Below are 11814 nucleotides of genomic sequence, written 5' to 3'. Positions count from 1 at the left end.
ACTGGAGCACCTCCTGTATGAAGACAGGCTGAGAAAGTTGGGGCTGTTCAGCCTGGAGAAGAGAAGGCTGCGTGGAGACCTCATAGCAGCCTTCCAGTATCTGAAGGGGGCCTATATGGATGCAGGGGAGGGACTCTTCATTAGGGACTGTAACGATAGGACAAGGGGTAACAGGTTAAAAAGTTAAACAGGGGAAGTTTAGATTGGATATAAGGAAGAAATTCTTTACTGCGAGGGTGGTGAGGCAGTGGAATGGGTTTCCCAGGGAGGTTGCGAATGCTCCATCCCTGGCAGTGTTCAAGGCCAGTTTGAACAGAGCCTTGGGTGGCATAGTTTAGTGGGAGGTGTCCCTGCCCATGGCAGTGGGGTTGGAACTAGATGATCTTAAGGTCCTTTCCAACCCTAACTATTCTATGATTCTAACATTATGAAAATTGTGAGCCTGCATTGTGAAGACAACTGTGGGATTGATCCTTACTCCTTTGCTGCACTCTCATTGTCCCACAGAGAGCTTTGGAAGGGACTGTACACCAGAAACAAACACATCACCATGCACACTCCACAGATGCAGATCCTTTTGCTGTTGTGCTGAGAAGTGTAGTCTGTACCTTCCTACTTCCTCACCCTTCTGTGGTAAGATTACTGTTGCAGGAAGAGAGAACTTTGAAGTCCTCAGCAAACTCATCTATGATTATTCTTTGTGCTTCTCTCAGCAATTTCCTGGATAATTATGGCATCATTTACCATAAAAAGTAAATTCCAAATTTAAGATGATGTCAGGAATGCAAACTAAAACTTTTAGAGTGACAAAACCCCCAAAGAATTTGAAGAATTTTGAACAACAAGGGCTGCTTTTTATAATGACAATTATTCATCCTCATTCTCACTGAACAACAGAAAAGGAATTTTAACAGAAGATCCAAATGTTATGAACCTCTGTATTTAATATCTCGAAGACCCAAATATTAACTTCAAATTTAATACTAATAAAAATTACTATAGGTTTATCAAATTGGAAATAAAAATCATAAATCACTCAACTATATAGTTGAACATACATAAAGTTTTATGCCATGCTATCAAGAAGACTTTCATTCTTATATTTTTGGCTATATGTTTTACTTAAGGAAAGTGTACTCAAACATGTCTATCAACAGAGGTTTACAAACTAAAATCCATCAGTAAAGAAATTTCCTTGGTCTTTAGTTACTCACTCATTGTCTCATCGTAAAGCCTATGCAACATGTTTTGATATTTGGAACAATACTTTGAATTTGGAGAAGAAGGTATTTTACATCAAGTTGCAGTCTAATGTAATACTTCCTATCAGTTTATCCCAGCCTACATTCACTTGAGTTCTGTGAGAAACCAGCAAGTAACATGACACGGGACTACTCTCAGGTGACCCTGGGAACATATTTTCCATTAATTTACAGTCAAAATGCTTGAGTGGTCACAAATGACCACAAACATTTCCTCAAGTCTTCTAATTTAATTAAAAGGATAAATGAGTATTTTCTTTTTTTTTTTTTTTAATTAGGTTTAAATTAATTTTCAGGGTAAGAGCCAGAAGTCCCAAGAGAAAAAGTAAGGAATTGTGCACAGGAGCTTCTGCTGATCTTCAGATATACCAGAACTGCATGATGAATGTCAACATGGTAACCAGCCCAGCTGCTCATTAAAGTACTGTTTTGGACTATAACACTCAGAGGTTGTCTGAATTAACACATATAGGCAAAAAAACGCAGTGGACAAAAGCTCCTAATAATCACCCAAAATCTGTATTTTTAGCTAACATGTTAACACTTATGAGGGAGGGAAATGGAGAATGGCATCTTGATTGTTTCCCTACAAAGCATATTCCATGCCAACAATTCATCACCACTTCATCCCCCTGAATTCAGCTTCCATACTGAGAAACATTATGGCATTCCTCTCTTATGGCAGAAGTGAAAATAGTAACTCTCTAGATATGATCGACAAGAAAAATACCTCATCTCTTCTGCTAACTTTTTTTATTGTATGAAATTTCAGGAACCGTAGTGACTTGATATCTTTTTATTAAGTCTTGAAGTGATTTTTGTTTCCCTGAGAAGTGTTAGGATTACTCTGAAATACTAAACCCCAAAATCTACAGAAAGGATGTAGAAAAAAGAACCAAAGGAAAAGGTTTATATCCCACCCCACCAATAGCTGTCAACCCCTACAAGAAACAGCTAAAACAGCTATCTCTGAATCTAAGTGGAGGCAATAGTTTATCCTGTTTATCCAGCCTTTGGATCGTATTTCAGAGTCTGCCAACAATGCTGCCAATTGGTGCCAGTTGTGGCAGATTTTTTCTGTGATGTGGACACCTACTCAAGAGAAATTGGGCCAATATTATCAATCTACCTTGCATCTGTATGTAAATACCCTTTGTACAACTTTGTAATCTTCGTTACTACCAAGATTAGCCAGGTTGAAATATTAATCTATAGACATGAAACACATATTCTTCTATCATAAAACAAACTCCATTCTGCATTTTATAGCTGGAAGTACTCCTAGGCTTTTCAAGAAAGTGCCAAGACACCACTGCTAGAAAGACAAAGGAATTTGTTTGATAGGGCTACAATTATTCCCCAAAAGTAGAGGATTAAAAATTATGTTAACTAGCATAAATAGTAAGGTATTAAGGAATTATTATGAGACAAGCCAAACAACAAAAGAGCTGCTGAATATTACAACTGCTACAAATAATATTTTACAGTGATACTCTGTGTTGTTTACAGTGCTCAGAAGATATATAATTATGCACAGGCTGCCAGCAGTAGCCTGGTGCATTTAATCATCCTTAACCTTATGTATCTTATCACTTCAGTGCATGCCATTAAAACTCAATATCAGAATTAATTCAGTATTTGCTATTTTAGATTGAAAAATACATGACTAAATGTTAACTATGAGGCAGGTCATTCTAGTTAAAAATAAGACAAAGTTCAGTGCAAAGATACCTGACTGCTGTATCTCCCAGTATCCATTTACCTATCCCTCTGCCAATATGTGCGTATTTTGAGTAAGGCATTGAAAGTGTAATCCTGAATTCCCTGGTAATATAAATCGGAGATGTGGCTGCAACAGGAATCAAACATCAGACTTAGGGCAGAGAGAATTAAAAAGTGAAATGCCTACAAGACTTCGCAGGTAGCCAGTTTTAATATAAAGTCCTTGTATTATTATGAATGAGTAGGACTATGATTCTTCGGCTTCTAACAGGGTTTTAAGAACCTCATTCTACACCTATTTTTTTTAGGATTATGAACATTTGCAAATGGGGTCATGTAATAATGCTTCAAAGGGTAAAAGTTAGATCAAGACATATTTTCCAAAAGAGTGGTCCAGAACTTCTTGATGGATAATAATTTTTTGTCAGGATCCATTAAAAGGAAAATAACCAAATGAAGGAATCTCATTTCCTTTCTATTCTGTAACAACTAAGGTCAAATTGTTAGAATACAGTTATGTTTGGAATTAGTGAACCTAATAAAGTATTCCCATCAGCATCAAAAAACACATGAAAAAAGAATTGCCCCACATGCATGTGAAGTGATGGAGTGCAGTAATCAGAGCTGACTCAATATGGCAGCACAATAGAGTTTTGGACAAGCCAAAGGAAAAACAGGAATGTTTTAATTGTCCCTCTTAGGGGAAACAGTCCTTTATCATGTGTCAGCCTGAAAGCTGACAGAGGAGAAAATCAGTGGTAGATGAGGCTTAGGCTCATATATAACTTCTCTTTTTTTTGAAGTTGTGCACTGACAGAGGAAGGATTGTCAGATTATACACAGACATGCTATGCGAAAAGCTTTCTAGTAAATATACATGTGTTCACAGAGGTGTGCAACTCTGGCAATCAGGAACATAAGAGCAGCCAACCCAGATCAGAGCAAGGTCTTATCTGACAGTAGTCTTTTGTGGGTACCTAGGGAAGAGTGAAAGCACAGGTAGCATAAAGTGAGACTTCCTCAATAGGAGCTCTTCATTCCAGAGCTTAGGTCCTGGCATTTTATAGCTTTAGTGTTTTATAACACCATTAGTTTTTTAAAACCCAAGTGAATTTCTTACATCCGCTGTCTTCAAGATGAAAAGGAGGCTAGGAAGTTGAAAGAAGCAAGGCAAGAGATTTGCAGCAGCAGAAAGGAGGCATTACAAATGGAAAGAGCAAATGGAATAGGACTGTAAAGAAAGAATGGGATTTGAGCAGCAATGCTGCTTAAAGAAAAGACTGTAAAGGGATTCAGAGCAGAGATATTTTTCCATCTGCAGCTCTCCATCCTTAAGTGACAGTACTGGGGCTCTCTAGGAAAGGAAAGAACCAGCATTAAATACACATGCTGGTAGCACAGAAGGAGCACATTGTAAGCTACTGCAGCCTAAAACAAAGCATTAAGAAAGGGGTTCAGTGAAACCCGTAAAGAAAATTAGTTCAGAGTTCACTGCAAATATTTTCAGTTGTACACTGCTGAATGGGATGTCAGCCCATCCACCATCAAATGTATCACTTCTTCTTGCCTTTTCTACCTCAGTCATGCAACCCTAGACATGTACTGCATTTTGTCTCACACCCCACATGTATCATGTGAGAGGAGCCCCTTCCGGTTGTTGTTTTCAGAAGTAAAATGCCTTTTTTCACAAGGGTGAGGGGATTGAGAAGTTCTGTGAAAAAACCTCCAGAGGGGAGATAACTATTGAAAACAGCAGAAAATAAGAAGGGAGGGAAGATATGAAACATTAAGAGAATTTCAAAGAACGCATAGCCAAAAAAATCTTACCCATAGTGAGCTATTAATGGTGCTGAAATTGTACCATTCACTTGTTAAAATGAATATGCTTGACTGCAGATTTTCTTGTCAGTCTATATATTTTTATTATATGCACCACACAGCTCAGCAGTAAAATACTGCAATTAGCTTTGATTTTTTTTTTTTTAATCCACAGGAGTAGCATATGCACATCTCGTGGCAAAATCTAAAATTCAACTCTAAATTCTTGTCTAAATGTTTGTGCAAAGCAAGTGGTTACATTCAAAAGTGCTGACAAACTTCAGCAGGAATTCTATGGAGATCTAAGCCAATACTGGTTTCTTAAATTTCCCATAAGAAGAAAACTATTAAAAAATCCAAAGAAAATTTAGTATCTGTCACAGTAAAGTCTGAAAAGTACAGCTTGAGTTCATTTCCTAACAAACACCTTAAGCACACAGGCACCACTACTGTATACCAAAACCAGACATTTGAATGAGAAACTTAGCTTACAGATAAAAAACTTAGCTGACAGATAAAATGGTTTTCATTCTGTTCCTTTTAATTTTAGTAGCACATCCACTGTGAAACTAGCACCATTCCATCTGTAAAACTACAGAGAGTCAGACATTTTACCTCATAATAAATCTGAGTAGCTCGCTATTTTTTGGCTGTATACATACAAAACAACTTGACACAAAACAAACTGCAAATCATCAGATACATGATGTAACTCTCTAGAAGAAAGTTATAGCCCTACTTTTGTGAGGAGAAGCTACAAATCAAGTGTCCATAGAGTCTTGGCAAGGAAAGAGAGAACAAAATATAAGAACATGGGGAACTGAGAGAGATTCCACAGTAGATCATCTGCCAGGAAACTGCAAGTAATACAACAACTAATTCAGTGAATTAAATGTGACAAGTGTGAGAAGAGTCAAGACAGACATTTATTTCTGATAAATAACTCTAATAGTTTCCATGTATGATACATGCTCTTTTGTTCTTGCTTTCATAACTTCCCAGTGAACTACTTGGCACTTCTCAGTGCTCAATTAACTTAGTTTACAAATTAAATGTTCTTTTCTTTGTAAAAGTTACAGTGCAGAACAATAAACTTGCTGTATCACTACAGTACAATTTAGAAAGTGATACATGTACAGTAGACATATATGTTGGAGAATTTTTTCATAACTTGGAAATCCTGTCAATAGATCATTAAAGGGCAAAAGCAGCACAAAATTGGACCAAATCTACTTATCAGTACTCACTTTTTATACCACAGTGGAAATACTGCTCTTGGTCCTCTTTTGTTAGTCACTTCACAAGTGCAAAATAAAGAATTTTACAGATGTCACCTGACAAGCTCTGACACTACACACTCCATTTGACTCCACTCTGAAGAACAGCCAGCAAAATTAAGCATGTCCACACATCTCAACCACTCACAGCTTAAACTATGATCTATCTGTGTGAAGACAATGCCCTGTGCACTTAAATGGCTGTGGCACACATACATGTTCCATTAAGCTATCAATGTGGAGGGATAATATTGATATTTTTAAAAATTGCTAAAATATTCACTCTGGTTTTGGCAAACACAGTAAATCCATGATTAAAATAACCCGTCTCTTCCCAAAAGAAAACCTTAACAAATCCCCCTTGCAGATCCTTAAGAAAGTTTTATCTTGCACCATTCATGTGTTAAATAGTGATACTTGGAAAAATAAAAACAAGAAAGCCGTCCCATGCATATTCAAATAGTTGTAATTGCTATGGAAACCATCTCTAGTAATTCAGTCTTTGTCTCATAGCATTAGAGGCAAATCATGATACAATGACAGCAAAAGAAAGTGCAATACTGCGTAAGATTGCAAAATTCAAAATTCAAGAGAAAATTTAACTACCGTGCAAGAAAATGCTTCAGCATTCTCATATCTTCCAGGTTCTTTTTGGCGCATATTTACGTGGATAAGCCCTTTGGTCTTGGTTTTTGCCTGGGCTTCCCAAATAGCTGCTTAAGTAGCACTGAGGGCTGGCAGAACCGCTACAGTTCTTGTAAGAAAAGGACACTGTTGCTTTAGTCTATTCTTCGAGTAATCTAATTTTAACCACCCTTTTACTACTAGAAATTTCAGGGAGCTGGAAAACATGTAAACTCAAGCAATGTCATTCATTTTCAGGCTCTAAAAAGACTGATAACAGGGTCAAGGAGTCAGAGATAATCAACTATGGCAGTTAACTTTAATGCAAAGGTAGGTAAAATAAGAACCTACTGCTTTTAGAGTAAAAAGATCAAAACCAAAACAAACAACAACACTGTTTTAGAATATTATATGCCTTGCTTTCACTTCTTTTATATGCAGTATTCTCAGTTTGTTTTATTATATTCGTACGACACGAACATGTTAATTGGTATTTCAGAATATCTTCAGCATCCTGTTTCCTCACAGTAGCCTTCCCACTGATAAACGAGAGGTGATCTCACAACAGCTCCTAATCAACCTCAACACCTATTTCTGAGTTCCATTGTACCACTTCTTTCCCTGAATCAAGTTAGTAAATGCAACATGCATACATCTATTACTCCAGATTATGTCAAAAAATCGTTACTTCTGATGTGCTTATCTTTATTTTTTCTAGGTACACCATTTCCAGACAGAATACCATCCCAAATACTATTTGGGAAGTACACCGCATTTCAATTGCTTTTCTTTTTTCAGGTACATCCCATCCCATACACTCTCATAAAGCACAAGTCCATAAATGGTTTGAGCCAGCAAAGGTCTACAGTAATGTCATTAATGTTGTTTATAAGCAACAACTTGTGCTTTTTTAAAAAGCTACTTTTGCTGAAAATTCTGCACACCTGTCTGTTGAATCAGGATTTGTGTAATAAGGATTTGGGTTTATCAGCACGTGAACCTGCCTTTCCTACTTTTTTTTTAGGTAGAGCCTTCTAAGACATAGAAACCAACTTCCCATGGAAGACAAACTCTAGGAAACACTTCCATATTACAGTAAGAAGTCTAGTCAGATGTGAGCAAATAACCACATTTTGTCAAGCAAAGCACAGGATGCAAATTTTATACAAGTATTATTCTGACAATGAACAGACAAACAAGAACTATTCCCACATAATGCCGTTTGGTTTAGGATTAATCCACCAATATTTTTTTCATGAATGTGAACCTTATGCATAACTGTGCCATTGATCACAGCAATTCATTGATCACAGCAAACCACAATAGCCATCAGCAGCTCTAAAGCTAGATTTATCATACCCCCAACCACAACCCTGGCTTTCACAATAAAAAGTGACCAAACTACACAGGCAAGTTACACACAAAATTAAGCACTTGTGTACAAACCAAAAGAATGATTCATTCTTAGAATTGTTCTGGGGGAAAAAAAAACAACAAAAGTTGGTTTATAAAACATTAAAAAAATGTAACATCAAAATAGCAAGGATCTTGATTTTACTTCTCTGAAATCTGTCACTGGGATATCATCATCAAAGTTAGCAAACTAATGTATAAAAAATGGTACTGGTCAAAATGTTTAAAAGGAAAGAAATGGAGTGTTTATTCTTTTTAGACTAACAGAGTAAAAAACACGAAAGTTTTGACTCTGGCACAGACTGTTCACTATGATTCATAATAATAACTTTTGTCCAAACAAATTAATACTTTTAAGAAAGCCTCCTACATAAGGAAAAAAAAAAAACCACAACAAAAAAACACAAAAAAAACACCACAAAATCAGACTGAAGCCATCATAGGAAAGGCACAGGAAAGGCAGACAGGGATGATAGCATGAAGTTCTGAGAAGTCAGAGATGAATACCCCAAAAGCTGGGAGCTAGAAAGGGAAGAGCTGCAATGGAGAATCTGAAAGAATGAGTTAATGTACCACAAGATTTCTAGAAGTACATATCTTTCTGCATAGAGCAGGTTTGTATTCAAACCCCCGATTCAAGAAATCACCACTAGAGCTTTCTACTCTGCAGCACCCAAAAAGTAAATGATGTTTACTTCCATCAAATTAACAAACGTAGTCATTCACTTGACCTTGCACACGTGTCAGGATTAGTTTCTTACTTTATCTGATAAACTGTCCATACACCTGGATCTGAAAATTTCAGTATTTCCTTCTTGGGGACCTGCTCCAGCCCTCTACAGAGCACTTTAGCAAAACTGTGTAGTTTTAGTTCTGTCTTGCACTATGCTTATGCTGCAAAACTGTGTAGTTTTAGTTCTGTCTTACACTATGCTTATGCTGCAAGTTTAAACTGCATATTTATGAAGAATCATTTAGTCCATACCTCATTAATATCTGTATCATTAATTATGTGGACTTGCATGTTTAGAATTCTGCTTGCTTTCCTAGCTGGAAAGAGGTTTAAGTCTCTTTCAAAGTCTCACATATCATGAGACTAATTTGTACAATACCCCATTAACATAGAAATACTATATCAATAAAACAATTTACTTGTTTTCTTAGCAATAGAAGAATTAAATGAGTGGGACATCTCTAGGCCTCACAATTTCAAGGATCTAAAAAAATATTCAACAGTCAGATGAGATTTTTGAGTGTTAGATTTGTAAAACATTTTATCTGACTAACCTACAAACTGCCCAGAAACATACACTCCAGGATGAAACACAGCACGCAAAATTTGCAAGTGATACAAAGAACTCTTGGGGCTCAGTCAAGACAATTTATTAATCAGGTATAAAATCAGAAGCCAGCTTCAGTCTTAACTATGAAATGATTATTGCTGCTTCATAATTAGAGGTTTCCTACAGGCTCTGAAGAATGTAAGCCAATAGTTTTCTCTCTACTTTAAATTGAGTTTAAAACACCATTAAAAAATAGAACAGATCACACATTCATAATACTATTTTACCAAGGCAGAAATCTGAGAGGTGTGGTAATTTGGTACACATCTAATTTTTCAGATACAGTTACTGCAAATGAGGAGTAGAAAAGACATACTGATTTCAAACACAAGTAAACATGTAGATTCAAGTTCTGATTTTGGTACTGCACGATAAATCCTAGGAAATTCGTTCAAGCTTATAAATGCTCCAAAGATGTTCAAGGTACTGTTTACTGAAGAGAAGGTTATTTTTCCTGATGTGTTTCTAAGAAAAATGATACATTCAAACTAGGATTTAAAAGCCAACAATTACTGGGGGGGGGAGGGGGACGGAGGGGGACGGAGAAGAGAAAGTATTGCAATCCCCTGCAATAATATAACACTGACAGAAGGCAGCATTATTTCTCACTTTGAAATGCCCTAAGTGAAAACATCCCAGGAAAATTGCAACATTGTAGTATAGAGCTTCTGTGCGTCATGTCAGACACTTCTGTCTCCTACAAGCAGTTAACCATCCTCTTTACCTCACTGGAATACACCAGCTAGGCAGATGGACATTTTATTTACATACAAGTCCTGGTTTACTTAGCATAGTAGAAGCAGGGATGAACTTTTTCCTTTGTGTGGAAATCTAAATCTCTCTTCCTAGAAAACAGTTATCTGAAATATGATGTCATTAGCAAGAAGATGTCACTGGCCTTGAAGAGTCACACAGTGCATTACAGGAGAGTTAACATCACAGGGCAAGGCGTGAATAGACAGTACATATTTCAGAAGATCAAGCCTGGAACGGACTCCCAATTTCCTCTGCTTGGGTGCTACCCCTGTCTTGATTGCACTAAATTCTAGTAATTGTGGATTTAGTTAACTGAGTTTTTAATCCTCAAATTCCCTGAATGTATCTACTGATTCAGGAAGTACATAAACAGAACATTGAACAGCAGTGTAAAAATGCTGCATTTGCTGTCTTTGCTGTACGCATTCTATAATCAAACACTTAGAGGAAAGGAAAACTCCAGAGATCGGGAAAGTTTGCTTCATGTTAACTTTATGCTCTCTTTAAAAGTCACGGAGGAGCTTTAGGGGCATGAATCTGTCCTGTGTAGAAAATCAGAATATTCCTTCACTGAAGGAGCTGCAGTTGCCTTCAGTTATAAAAGTGTTAAGTAAATTATTACAAATGTGTTATTACATTAGCAGCAACATCTTATTTCAATAATAGGCTAAAAGCACTCTAATTAGATACTTCCATCAAGTAAAACAATATTAATACTTTTACAATCTTCAAATTAATATGAAAAGGTTTTTAATTGTCAGGTTAATACCTTTCCTTGCTAAACGACTCTTTCATTTAGAGAAACAGTAAATTTGATAATATGCCTTAGGAAAAATGTCTGTATAAAACTGATAATTCAGACTAACTTGTAAGATAACAGTATGTTACCAGTGAAATTTAGAGGCAGTCACAATTTTGTCCCTTGTTTGTTTTACCCACAGGATACCACTACAGTAATATTATTGCTTTATGCTCTACACAAAGTTATCATATTCACGTATACAGCAAAGGCTGGGTTTGAAATACAGCTTTAAAAACAACGACTAAAGCTGTCATTTCAAATAAATCTTGGAAAGAAAAGCATATAACTCCTTTCTTGACAGGGACAGATGAGAATAACAGCCTGAGGTGCCAATTAGCTCCATAGGTGTCAATCTCTTTTCCTGGGGCCTAAAAAGCATGCTCTTCAGAATGCTGTGTCAATCTTACCTTAAATGTTTCCCCTAAGAGTTCTTGTCCAAGCTCTATTCAATAGAACATTTGGGTTGCAAATGAGAGTAACTGTATTTTTACAAAGCTCCATTTTTAATCCCTAAATTTTATAACTGTTCTATGGGAATCAGAAGGAAAAATAAATACTCATTGTTCCAACAACCTATGTTACATGTTTACAGTTCAAATACAGTTTAGTTCTAAGTAATAACATTGCAAGATCATTTCTTTCAGAAAAAAAAAAAACACATTTCTAGTAGCACTTGGAACATGAAGTTTTTCATCAGCATTTTTTCACCTAGGGTCAGGAAACTCAAAACCTTCTTCTAAAAGTGCAAAACTAGATTTGCATTGCCACTACTACACAGCAAATCTAGACCAGTCATA

The sequence above is a fragment of the Pezoporus wallicus genome, unplaced genomic scaffold, assembly GCF_028554395.1.
Source record: "Pezoporus wallicus isolate ANWC-B61680 ecotype Strahan unplaced genomic scaffold, APGP_CSIRO_Pwel_v1 contig_4012, whole genome shotgun sequence".
Classification (NCBI taxonomy): Eukaryota; Metazoa; Chordata; class Aves; order Psittaciformes; family Psittacidae; genus Pezoporus; species Pezoporus wallicus.
The sequence above is the reverse complement of the archived record's forward strand: the minus strand, read 5'-3'. Positions refer to the sequence as shown.